Source organism: Phascolarctos cinereus, unplaced genomic scaffold, assembly GCF_003287225.1.
Source record: "Phascolarctos cinereus isolate Bilbo 61053 unplaced genomic scaffold, phaCin_HiC Scaffold_6;HRSCAF=336, whole genome shotgun sequence".
NCBI classification, from domain to species: domain Eukaryota; kingdom Metazoa; phylum Chordata; class Mammalia; order Diprotodontia; family Phascolarctidae; genus Phascolarctos; species Phascolarctos cinereus.
The window spans coordinates 1522451-1533101 of NW_027556069.1; the positions used below are offsets into that span (position 1 = coordinate 1522451).

The window sequence follows — 10651 nt, forward strand, 5'->3', positions numbered from 1 at the left end:
GCAGCAAGAAGGAGGGATGGTGCTGCTCAGACTTGAAGTCTTCAAAAGGGGACACAGAGGGAAAGGGAGTGGCATCTCTATCCCATGTGGGAAATTTGGAGCTCTGACCCCTCTCTTCCTTGCTTGTCCACCAGGAGAAGGGTGGATGTGTGTGTGTGTGTGTGTGTGTGTGTGTGTGTGTGTGTGTGTGCTTGTTGTCTGTTTCTCCAGTGCTCCTTGCCTAGCCATGTAGCTGTCTTAGCTAAAGTGATTTCAGGTTGCATTAATACAAGCATGCAATGGAGCCTGAGGTAGACAATAGAGGTCCAATCTGGAAGTCAGGAAGACCTGGCTCCAAGTTCTACCTACTGGCTTGGCCATGTGACCATAAGCAAATCATTTAACCCCTCTGTGTCCCACACAACTCTGTAATCCCTGACCGATTGACATAAGCAGCAGTGTTTTCAAAGCTGGAGTGCCCCCACACTAGTAATATCACAGGGCTGGATAAAATCATCATGCCAAGAATCAAAGGAATTCTCTGTGGTCCTGGTCCAATCACACCTAGAATATCACGTTTACTTCTGGGATCCACATTTAGGGAGGACATTAACAGACAGGGATGGTAAGGGGCCTGGAAACCTCACACTGTGAGGAACAGGTGAAAAGAGCAAGGTCATGTGGTAGAAGGATGTATGTAGAATGAATGTAGAGTCAGGACCCCAACTGGAACTCCTGACAGCTTGTGTGACCCTGAGCAAGTCATTGAACTGCCTCTTTAGGCCTGTTTCCTCTAGTTTAAGCAGAGGGGATTGTACGCTGATAGCTCTAAACTCCAGGAATCTATAAGTGAGTGTTATTTCACTCTGAAAAGAGAAGACAGTGGAGGCAGTGGTAGCTGTGTTCATATATCTGAAGGACTGTCATAGGGCAAAGGGATTAGACTTTGTTGTGGATTCAGAATAGAAACCTAGAATAAAAGGTAAAGATAAAGCTCCTGGCACATAGTAGGTGCTCAATAAATACTTCTGAGATTGATCAACGCATTGATTACAAGGATTCAGGTTTGTGTTAACATAATGAAAAACCAAACTTAACAAAATAGGATGGGGGCAGCTAGGTGGCGCAGTGGATAGAGCACCGGCCCTGAAGTCAGGAGGACCTGAGTTCAAATCTGGCCTCAGACATGTAACACTAGCTGTGTGACCCTGGGCAAGTCACTTAACCTCATTGCCTAGCTTAAAAAAAATAGAAAAGAAAAGAAAAGAAAAGAAAAGAAAAGAAAAGAAAAGAAAAGAAAAGAAAAGAAAAGAAAAGAAAAGAAAAGAAAAGAAAAGAAAAGAAAAGAAAAGAAAAGAAAAGAAAAAAGAAAAGAAACAAAATGGGATGACCTAGTTTGGGAGGTAGTGAGTTCCCCATTATTGAAGTACTCCAAGTAGAGATTGGATGGCCTCTTGTCAGGGATATCATAAAGAGGATTCATTGTGTCTTAGGTAGGGCCCTTTTTCTACAATGTCTTCAAGATCTCCTAGTTGCCAGATCTCCTTTCTGTCTTTCTGATCTTAGAGGGATGCCATTTGTTTAATGTCTGCAGGCTCTCTGTCCCCAAGGGCCTTGGAGTAGCACCAATGTTCCCCCTCTAGTTGAGGCAGGCTTTTTTCTCCATATCTTTCTGGCTCCTTTCTTTGTGAAATGTGTATGTGAAATCCCTTCTCACCTCTCTTCCTCCCATTCCCACCTGCCCCTGCCCCTCTCTTGCTGGCCCAGACTTCAGGCTTCCTGTCCCACCTCACTTTGAAAGTTCTCCTTCCTAGAGCTCAGCCTCCCCTCATGCCTAGTGTTTCCTGGGATTTTCTGTACTTGGGGTACTCACTTTTTGGCCATTCCTGGTCCTTGCACAGGCTTCCTCTTAGTTTCCACCCTCTCCTTTCTCTCTTTTTTCTAGGACAGAGATCCCTTGAGATAATAATAATGATAGAACAACTCACATTTCTGTACAGCTCACAGATGGATAGTGCTTTCTTTAAAAAAGCCCTGTTAGGTAGGGAATGCCAGGATCATTCCCATTTTAGAGATGAGGAAACTGAGGCTGAAAGAGGTTAGTACATAAGAGTGTCAGGGGCCTGGATGAGAAAATGGCAAAGGAATTATCAGTCAGTGCTGCTGGAAGAAAGGGTCTGCATGAAAGCTCAGCCCTCTTGCTCCCTCCCAGTCACTCTAAGAGCCTTGACCAATAGATGGTTCATATGTCTATAGATCCTTATAGCGATCAGGGCAGCTAGGTGGCTCAGTGGATAGAACTCTGGGCCCAGAGTCAGCAAGATCTGAGTTCAAATCTGGCCTCAGATATTTACTAGCTATGTGACCTGGGAAAGTCCTTATCTGTAAAATGAACCAGAGAAGGAAATGACAAACCACTCCACTATCACTGCCAAGAAAACCCCAAATAGGGTCATAAAGAGTCTGACACTACTGAAAAAGGACAGCATAACAAAAATATATAAAGAACCATCCTACAGAAGAAAAAAAAATAAAGAAAAATTGAGTAAAATGAATTAATATATGGAAAATGTCAGAAAGTAAATTCATGCTGCCATCCCTGTGGACCTTTCACCTCTGGAAAGGAGTGGTGAGACTTGTCTTCCTCCTATTTTTCAGGTCCAGGCTTACTGAGTTTTGTATTTCTCATACAGAATTGGTCTCCATCAATAGGATCTACTTTTCTCTGAAGGCAGCAACTGTTTCCTTTTTTGTCTTTGGACTCTTAGCACCCAGAGCAGAGTATGGTATACAGTAGGCTTTTAATATATGTTTTTTGACCAATTTAGTACCATCGAAGATTAGGTTACAGTCTTTTCCTGACATCTGGTGGTGAAAAGAAAGGTCTATTGAAGATTATTATATTACGGTCTTTGGTGACATCTAATGGTCAAAATCGACATTGCAGACTTTAACAATTTTTGGTGCCTTCTTGTAAACAGATGGAATATTGCATTGTAATAACAGTTTCAGAGGAGAGAGCACTATATTATACAATTGAGATCCCTGTCTTGTAGCTATTGCATATATTACACTTTAAGTCTGTCGTGTTTTTTTTTTTTAAGGCAATTGGGGTTAAGTGACTTGCCCAGGGTCACACAGCTAGTAAGTGTCAAGTGTTTGGTCTGAGGCCAGACTTGAACTCAGGTCCTCCTGATTTCAGGGCTAATGTTCTATCCACTGTACCACCTAGCTGCCCCCAAATCTGTCATCTTGTGTCCAAACCTCTGACTCATTTAAATTGAATTTTAGCCTATTTTACAGCTCCTTCCTTGTTAAGTATGCAGAATGGAACAAAACAAAATGCAAAACTCATGAAATGAAGGAAGTACTGAATTATTTCAGTGTCAATATGAATTCAGACTAAATCATCAACATCAAAATTATCTATCAAATATCTTCATCATATCAAAAGTCATTTCCTACAGGATAAGCCTTCATAGTAGTGGTGACAGCATTGAGCTGATTTTATCCTCCAATGTGGTTAGGTGGATAAAGTTTCAATGTTGCCCAACCAAAGGAGTCAAAAATTTTGAGGAAATAAATGCAAAAAAAGAGATTGACTTTTATATTGAAGGAAATTAGGAGAAATATAAAGTTCAAGTAAGACTTTGCCAGTGTGAAATCAAGCATTCAGGTAAATATTTGCCCAGGGCTTGTCATTATTCATTCGCTCAGTCATGCCTGATTTTATGTGATGCCAAGGACTTTTATCCATGGGGTTTTCTTAACAAAGATATTGTACTGGTTTCCTTTTTCCTTCTCCAGTGTGTTCTCATTTTACAGATAAGGAACTGAGGCCAAGTGTCTAAGGTGAGATTTGAACTCAGATCTTCCTGGATCAAAGTCTGATGTTCTATCCACTGCATCACCTAACTACCCTCTCCATCACTAGTAAAAAAAAAAAAATCAGTAATCCAGGGCATACACACAATCTGATAATGAGGCTACAGCCATAGTTCTTGTCCTTGGTAGCAGGGCTTAGATTTCAATCCAGCTTTTTTTACTTCCAAATCTCGTCGTCTTACTGAGATAAGTGATTTTTTCTATTATATTAATAGCTAATTATTAAATTAAGATTAAGGCTATTTCTTTTCCCCTTCAGGGACCAACCCTTGTAGGTCAGTCAGTACCTGAAGAACATTGTTGACAAATGAGATTTTCAAATCCTCAGGGAACATGTGCCTTGATCCTGGGCAGGACCTCAGTCAACTAGAAGATCTTACTTCTACAAGGTGCAAACAGAATGTAATCTAGGTGAATTTCAGCCCTAGGACATGAAGTGTATGCCCTTGCAGCCCCCATCGAGGTTGAGGGTAACCCAGCCAGTGAAGGAGAAAACCAACTAAAGTGGTATGGGTAGAGATAAATTCTTTTGTCCACACTGTTTTGTCTCATGATCAAGCCATGTTCTCAGCCTCCTCATTAATTGTTCACCAATCAGCATTGACTTTCATCAGTCAGGAGCATCTCTTTTTCCAAAGGTATTTAAGCATTCAGAGATCTACATGGTTTTGTCTTTGGATATGAAGAGAGACCACTGATGATCAATTTATTGATTATCAGCTAGCCTAATCAATCAATTGATTTTTAGTTACACAAAAACTGTCTCTCAGGCTTTTAATTAAACTCATTGCCCCTGAACCATGTTGGCATTGAATAATTCCCCCCCAAAAAAAATTTACACTCCATCAGCATGATTCAAACAAACCTTGCAGAGATTTTTGTTGCCAGCATCTAAGAGCCCTTCAAAATTCAACCTACAGAAGTTTCTTCCAAAATCAAAATGAAAACATGAAAGTTATTTTCAAATATGGCTTTACCATTTTTGTGTTCAATTGCTCCAGGGGAAAGACCCTACTGCCACATAAACCATGGTGAAAAGTCCTAGTAATGATAAATGTCAAAGACCAGGCAAAATGATGTAGTAACTGCCTGTCAATTTGATGCCGTAACTGACACCAGATCTGTTCATGTGCTTGTCTTTTGCAAGGAGCCTTGGGCCAGCAGCAATTCAGTAGAATTGAGCATAAGGGATAGGATAAGGCCTAAAAAAATGCCAAGAATGTGGAACGAGCACTCGACATGTAAGATTCTCACTGGCCAGGACTATGTTAGAAGACAAGGGCTATCCATTCATACCTCTGAGCTGGTCTCTATTTGTGTGTAGAACATGTTGCTGGCCTCATTTCTCTCCATGGGCTCATCAATGGAACTGATGGGTGTCATCACACTTGCCTTGTGGACCTTGAAGAAAATGGCATGGCCAGACCTGAAGAGATGACAGGAAAAGGAGTAGAAGAGTTAAGATAGTTTCAACTTGGGAAGTGTGCAAGTGGATACAAGCTCATCTGTGCTTGCATACTGGAAGTTTTGACTTCAAATCTCACTTCAGCTCTAACTTAGCTGTGGCAACCTGGTTCACTTTGACAAACTCAGCCTCAGATAACTGGTTGTCAGATTTGGGGAGTAATGGCTCTTATCTCATGAACTGGCCAGGGCAATGCATTGTCAAAAGGAAGTTCAAAAATCACAAGACACTCACATGACCACATCCTCCTCCTTTTGATCACCACCATCATTATTATCTCTATGACTGGAACGATGCTTCATTTTGGCACAAACACTTCAGAAAAGATCCCTTATGGATGCAGCTGAAGAATTTCATCTGTCTATCCAGAAGCATCTTTGTTAGTTGCCAGTCATGATTCCCTTTCCAAAACTCACCCTTGACAAATGTCTTCACCAAGAGAAATGGCTTGTGGCAATCTTTTTTTTCTAGCCTTATTGTTGCCAAGTGTAATTGGTCCACCAGATGGAGTCTGAATCTTTGGCAAAAAATAAACTATTTCAGGAATGAAAAATGCAGAACCGTTTTGAAAATTTGGGCATCCACAGACCAAGAGATTGAAGACCTATAATATCTTGGAAACTGACCCAGCCTTGCTACATCTTTTGACCCTTCCATTCCCCTTTCCTGCTAACACAATTTTATCCCATTTGAGATGGAAAAATACAGTTTTTACAGAGCAAAACACCATATGTATCTGCCTAAGTAGACATGATAAAAAGGGCTGTGCCTTGGGTCTGAGGACCACTTTTATTCTTGCAGCTGCAAAAGTCTGTCTAGCATTTTGACCTTGCGAAAGGACCTCAATATCATCAATAGTCACAGTAAGAACCCTGGAAAGCATAGGGGCTTCTTCCGTGAATGAAAGTAATGCAGCTAACAGTTGGAGTTGAAGGTGGAATTAGGGTTAGAGTCCAAACCCCTTCTGAAACTGCAGTGATAAATGTTGGGATTTCCATAGGAGTGTAAGGGACAGAGAAATCTCTACTTAGCCATGAGAAATCTTTACTTGATATCTCACTTCAACTATGTCCTAGCTATGACAGCCTCACTCACTCTCAGTGAACACTCTTTAAATGGAATTAAAAAGAATAGGGAGAGGAAGAATGGGGTAAATTATATCACATTTACAGGTGCAGAAGACCTATTATAATGGAGGGAAAGAAGCGAATGGGTCAGCATTGCTTGAATCTTACTCTCAAAAGATTTGGCTCAAAGAAGGAATAATTTACACATTCAATTGGGGTTAGAAATCTGCCTTTTACAGGGTAAATGCATAACCAATGAAGATTAAACTAAAGCAATGCTTAGGAGTTATTTTGCCCAATCATATGCTAGCAAAATTGACAATTTGCATGAAGCGGAAGAATCCTTATAAAAATATAAGCTGCCCAAATTAACAGAAAAGGAAATAGAATCTTAAATGACCCTATCTTAAAAGAAGAAATTGAACAAGGTGTAAATGAGCTCCCTAGGAAAAAAATCCCCTGGATTAGATGGATTTAAAAGTGAATTCTACTAAACATCTAAAAACCATTTCATTCCAATACCATATAAACTATTTGAAACAAAAGGTAAGAAAGGAGTCCTATCAATTTCCTTTTATGGCACAAATATATTTTTAATACCTCAACAAGGATGTAGGAATATACACACACTAATGCCTTGTTGCTAGAGCTGTGAAATGACACATCCATTTTGGGAAGTAATTTGTAATCATGTGAAGAAAATAACAAAAAAATGTCTCTCGAATCTTTAGAACAAAGACTCCACACCCCAAGGGAGCCATAAATAAGAAAAAAGTTCCCATATACCACAAAATATTTATAACTGCATTTTTTAACTGCTGTGAATTGGAAACAAAGTAGATGCTCACCAACTGGGGAATGGGTAAACGAGGCATGGAACCTTAATGGAATACTACTACTCTTCTCTATGAAATAATGTGTGAAGAGTAAAGAGAAATATGGGAAGATCTTTGTGACATGATGCAAAATGAATTGAGCAAACCCAAGAAAACACTATATATATATATACAAGGTAATTACAACAATTGAAATGGAAAGAATAACATAGCAAAAAATTAAAAGTACCTGTAACAAAATGTTAAAGAACAAGTGGAACTGAAAAGGAAACATGAGAAGACATGATCACCCTACCCCATCCAAGAGGTGAGAAGTCCACAGGTATTACACATTGTATATCTTTTCCAGAAGGCATCAATCAGCTGTGCTTGCTTTTTTTTTCCTCCCTAAAATAAAAAATACTATTTGTTACATGGCACAGCTCTGGAGGATGGGGAGAGGGAGGGATACATGGATACCCTGGTGATGTAAGAAACAGAAAACATCAATAATTTTTTTTAAAAAAGAGTTCAAGTATGTCAAGGGTAATAATGGAGGTGGGGAAGGAGGAAAGAAAGTGTTTTGGGTTAGTCATTATCAGTAGCAGATCTCAAACTATACCACGAATCAGTGATTATGAAAACATTGTTGTTGTTAAGTACTGTCTGACTTTGCTTGACCACATTTGAGGTTTTCTTGGCAAAGATACTACAGTGGTTTGCCATTTCCTTCTGCAGCTCATTTGACAGATGAAGAACTGAGGGAAATAGGGTTAAGTGACTTGCTGAGGGTCACACAGCTAATAAGTGTGTGAGGCCAGATTTGAACTCAATGAGTCTTCCTGACATCAGCGCCCACAGAACAGAGCTTCCCAGAAAACAATTGGATTTTGTTAAAAATTGAGAGGCTGATCAATTCAAAAGATTAGGCATGTAATATACAGAAGTGAACAAATAAAATAACTTAGCATTTAATAAATCCAAAGACAGCAACTGCTAGGGTGGGGGAGGGAGGACCCACTATTTGATTAAAAAAAAAGCAGACAGGATAACAGAAAACCAGTTTGCCAGACATTTGATAGGACATCAATCCCTCATGCCACCTTTCAAATTAAACTACAAATGCATACATGAATTAACTGTAAAGGGGGAATTGATAGCAAATTAGAGGAGCAAGGAGGAGAGGTTATGACTGAACAGCAAAAGAGAAAATCACAGAAAATAAAATGGATGATTCTGCTTTTATAAAGTTGAAATGTTTTTGCCCAAACAGATTGAATGTAGTTGAAATGAGAAGGGTAACACTTAAGTGAGGAAAACATCTTTGCCGTAAAGTTCTCTAAGGACTATTGCATATGCAAGATATAAAAGGAACTGATTCCAAATTCTAAGATTCACAGCCATTCCCCAATAGGTTAAAGGATATGAACAGCAAGTTTTCAAAGGAAGAAATCCAAGCTATCAATAGCCCTATGACAAAATGCTCCAAATCCCTCATAATGAGAGAAGTGCACATTAAAACATTTTTATTCTTTCAGTCTGTAAATCACAGAGATCCACAGGTTCTGGGACAGTGTCCTCTTTCTGTTCCACAACAAAGTATGTGGAAATGCCCCTTTCACCAGGTACTGGTTGAAACCAGAACAAAAATAAATATACCATTAAATTAAATGGGACACCAAACAAAAGACATGATATGAAGAAGGGGAGGGGAAGAGTTCCTAGACTGTCTCAGAGGTTTATGGCCACAGGTGAAGACCCAGGAATGGGCACCACAGGGCAGGAGCCCCACTGGAGGGGAAGCAGTAAAAACCTTGCTAGCAGGGACCAGTAAAAACCTGCTGGTTGGGACTGACTCAATCCAGGTTTTACAGTTTAGTAAGGAATTGATTTCTTAAAGCCCCAGTTTTTAATCCAGGTAGTGCACATTACTTTGCAAAAAAAAAAATACTGGAATAAAGTAAGATCTTAGCCAAGTTCCTATAGGTAACCAAACTTCCTAAGATGCTGAAGCTACCCCCCCCAAGGGGAGAGCAGTTGGTTGTGTCTCTATACTATGGGTCCCAAACCTGCAGATATTTAACTAATTGGCAGAAATTGACTCAAGACAACCCCATCACCGTTAGCCAACTTGAGGTTCTTTTGACCTGGATAAAATAAATTACCTTAAGAAATATTTTGTTGAAGCTGGTTTAGAAAACTAAATATCCCAAATGGGATGCTTTTAATAAATGGCTACTCAAAACCACCAAATGAGAAGCCTCTTGTAACTTAGATTCCTTTATGGAAACCTGAAATGGAATTAAGAAGAATGGGGAAAAGGTAAAAGAGATTTGTGCCCTCCAGAATGATAGTCAGAATTGCACTGCTCAATTAAAAGAGTGAATCAAGGATTTGCCTGCCTGTAGGACCAAGTCACCTCTCCCAGAAAAGATTTATCTACCCATCCCTGGGAAAGATTCAACCTCCTCCCTCTGAGGATGAGGAAGGGAAAGGGGAGGTTAGTTTCTAGACTGTCTCTTCTCTCTCCAGCCCCAAGGTCAAGCCAAGAATGGGAGGGAGGAAGGAGTCCACCTGAGGAGGGGAAGGAGGGAGTGCTCAAAGGCTTCTCCCTGCTGGCTTCCACTTCAGGCCACCCCATGGCTCCCAGAACCCCAGAACTCCAGACACAGGCCTTGTGAGACAGGAAGCCCCAGGCAGGAGCAGCCCTGGAAGAGCAGCCAGACACAGGTATACACATGTACACATACATACATGCAGACACACATAATGTGACACACATGATTCTCCCTACACACACAACACATGCATAAACAAAGCTATTAATACTGCCATGACCCCAACCTATGCCCACACGCGTTCCCATGGGACCTAAGACAAGCCAATTTGTGGTGGGGGGAGGTTAAGAAGAGGAGACAGAAGAGAATATAAAGTGGGGGATGCAGATGGGCAGCAGGAGGAGCAGTGGAGGAGAGGGTAGCTTACCTCATACACACCTATATAAAAAAGTGTAGGAACTCCTAGGATCCAGGGGTCGGGGGCAGGCAGATCTTCAGCTGCTAATAGACCACCCCCCCTAGACTCAGAGTAAAGGAGAACTCCCTCCTTCTTCACCTCTTCCTCATCCCCCTCCTCTTCTGGAGACAAAGAGGGCTGACTTTGGTAAAGAGTAGGAAGGGCTGGTGTGGTGACATCACAGTAGGGGCAGGGCTAGTCTCCACCTAGAGCAGTGGGAGGAGGCAGAAGAGAGGGGAGGGAGTTCTGTGATGTCAGAAAAGTAGGGATTCCTCCCTCTTAAGTCATTTCTCTCAAGTCCAATCACCCAGCCTGGTGAAACTAGGGGACTGCAGTGCCTCTGGTGTGTGTGGGAGGGTTCAGTAACTGGGCTCAGCTTGGGGTTGTCTGCAGTCAGCCATGGAAAACCAGGAGGTGGAGGGGGG

The 10651-nt window shown here is 41.0% G+C and overlaps 1 long non-coding RNA gene across 1 annotated transcript; it reads right to left on the bottom strand.

The window, feature by feature from the left end:
• Positions 1-5165: 5165 nt before the first annotated feature.
• Positions 5166-10375, bottom strand: LOC144458184 (uncharacterized). Its single transcript, XR_013487744.1, has 3 exons — positions 10197-10375; positions 7528-7619; positions 5166-5290 (listed from the first exon to the last, which is right to left on the bottom strand). It is a non-coding gene; the product is annotated as an uncharacterized LOC144458184 (long non-coding RNA).
• Between the last annotated feature and the right edge of the window lie 276 nt (positions 10376-10651).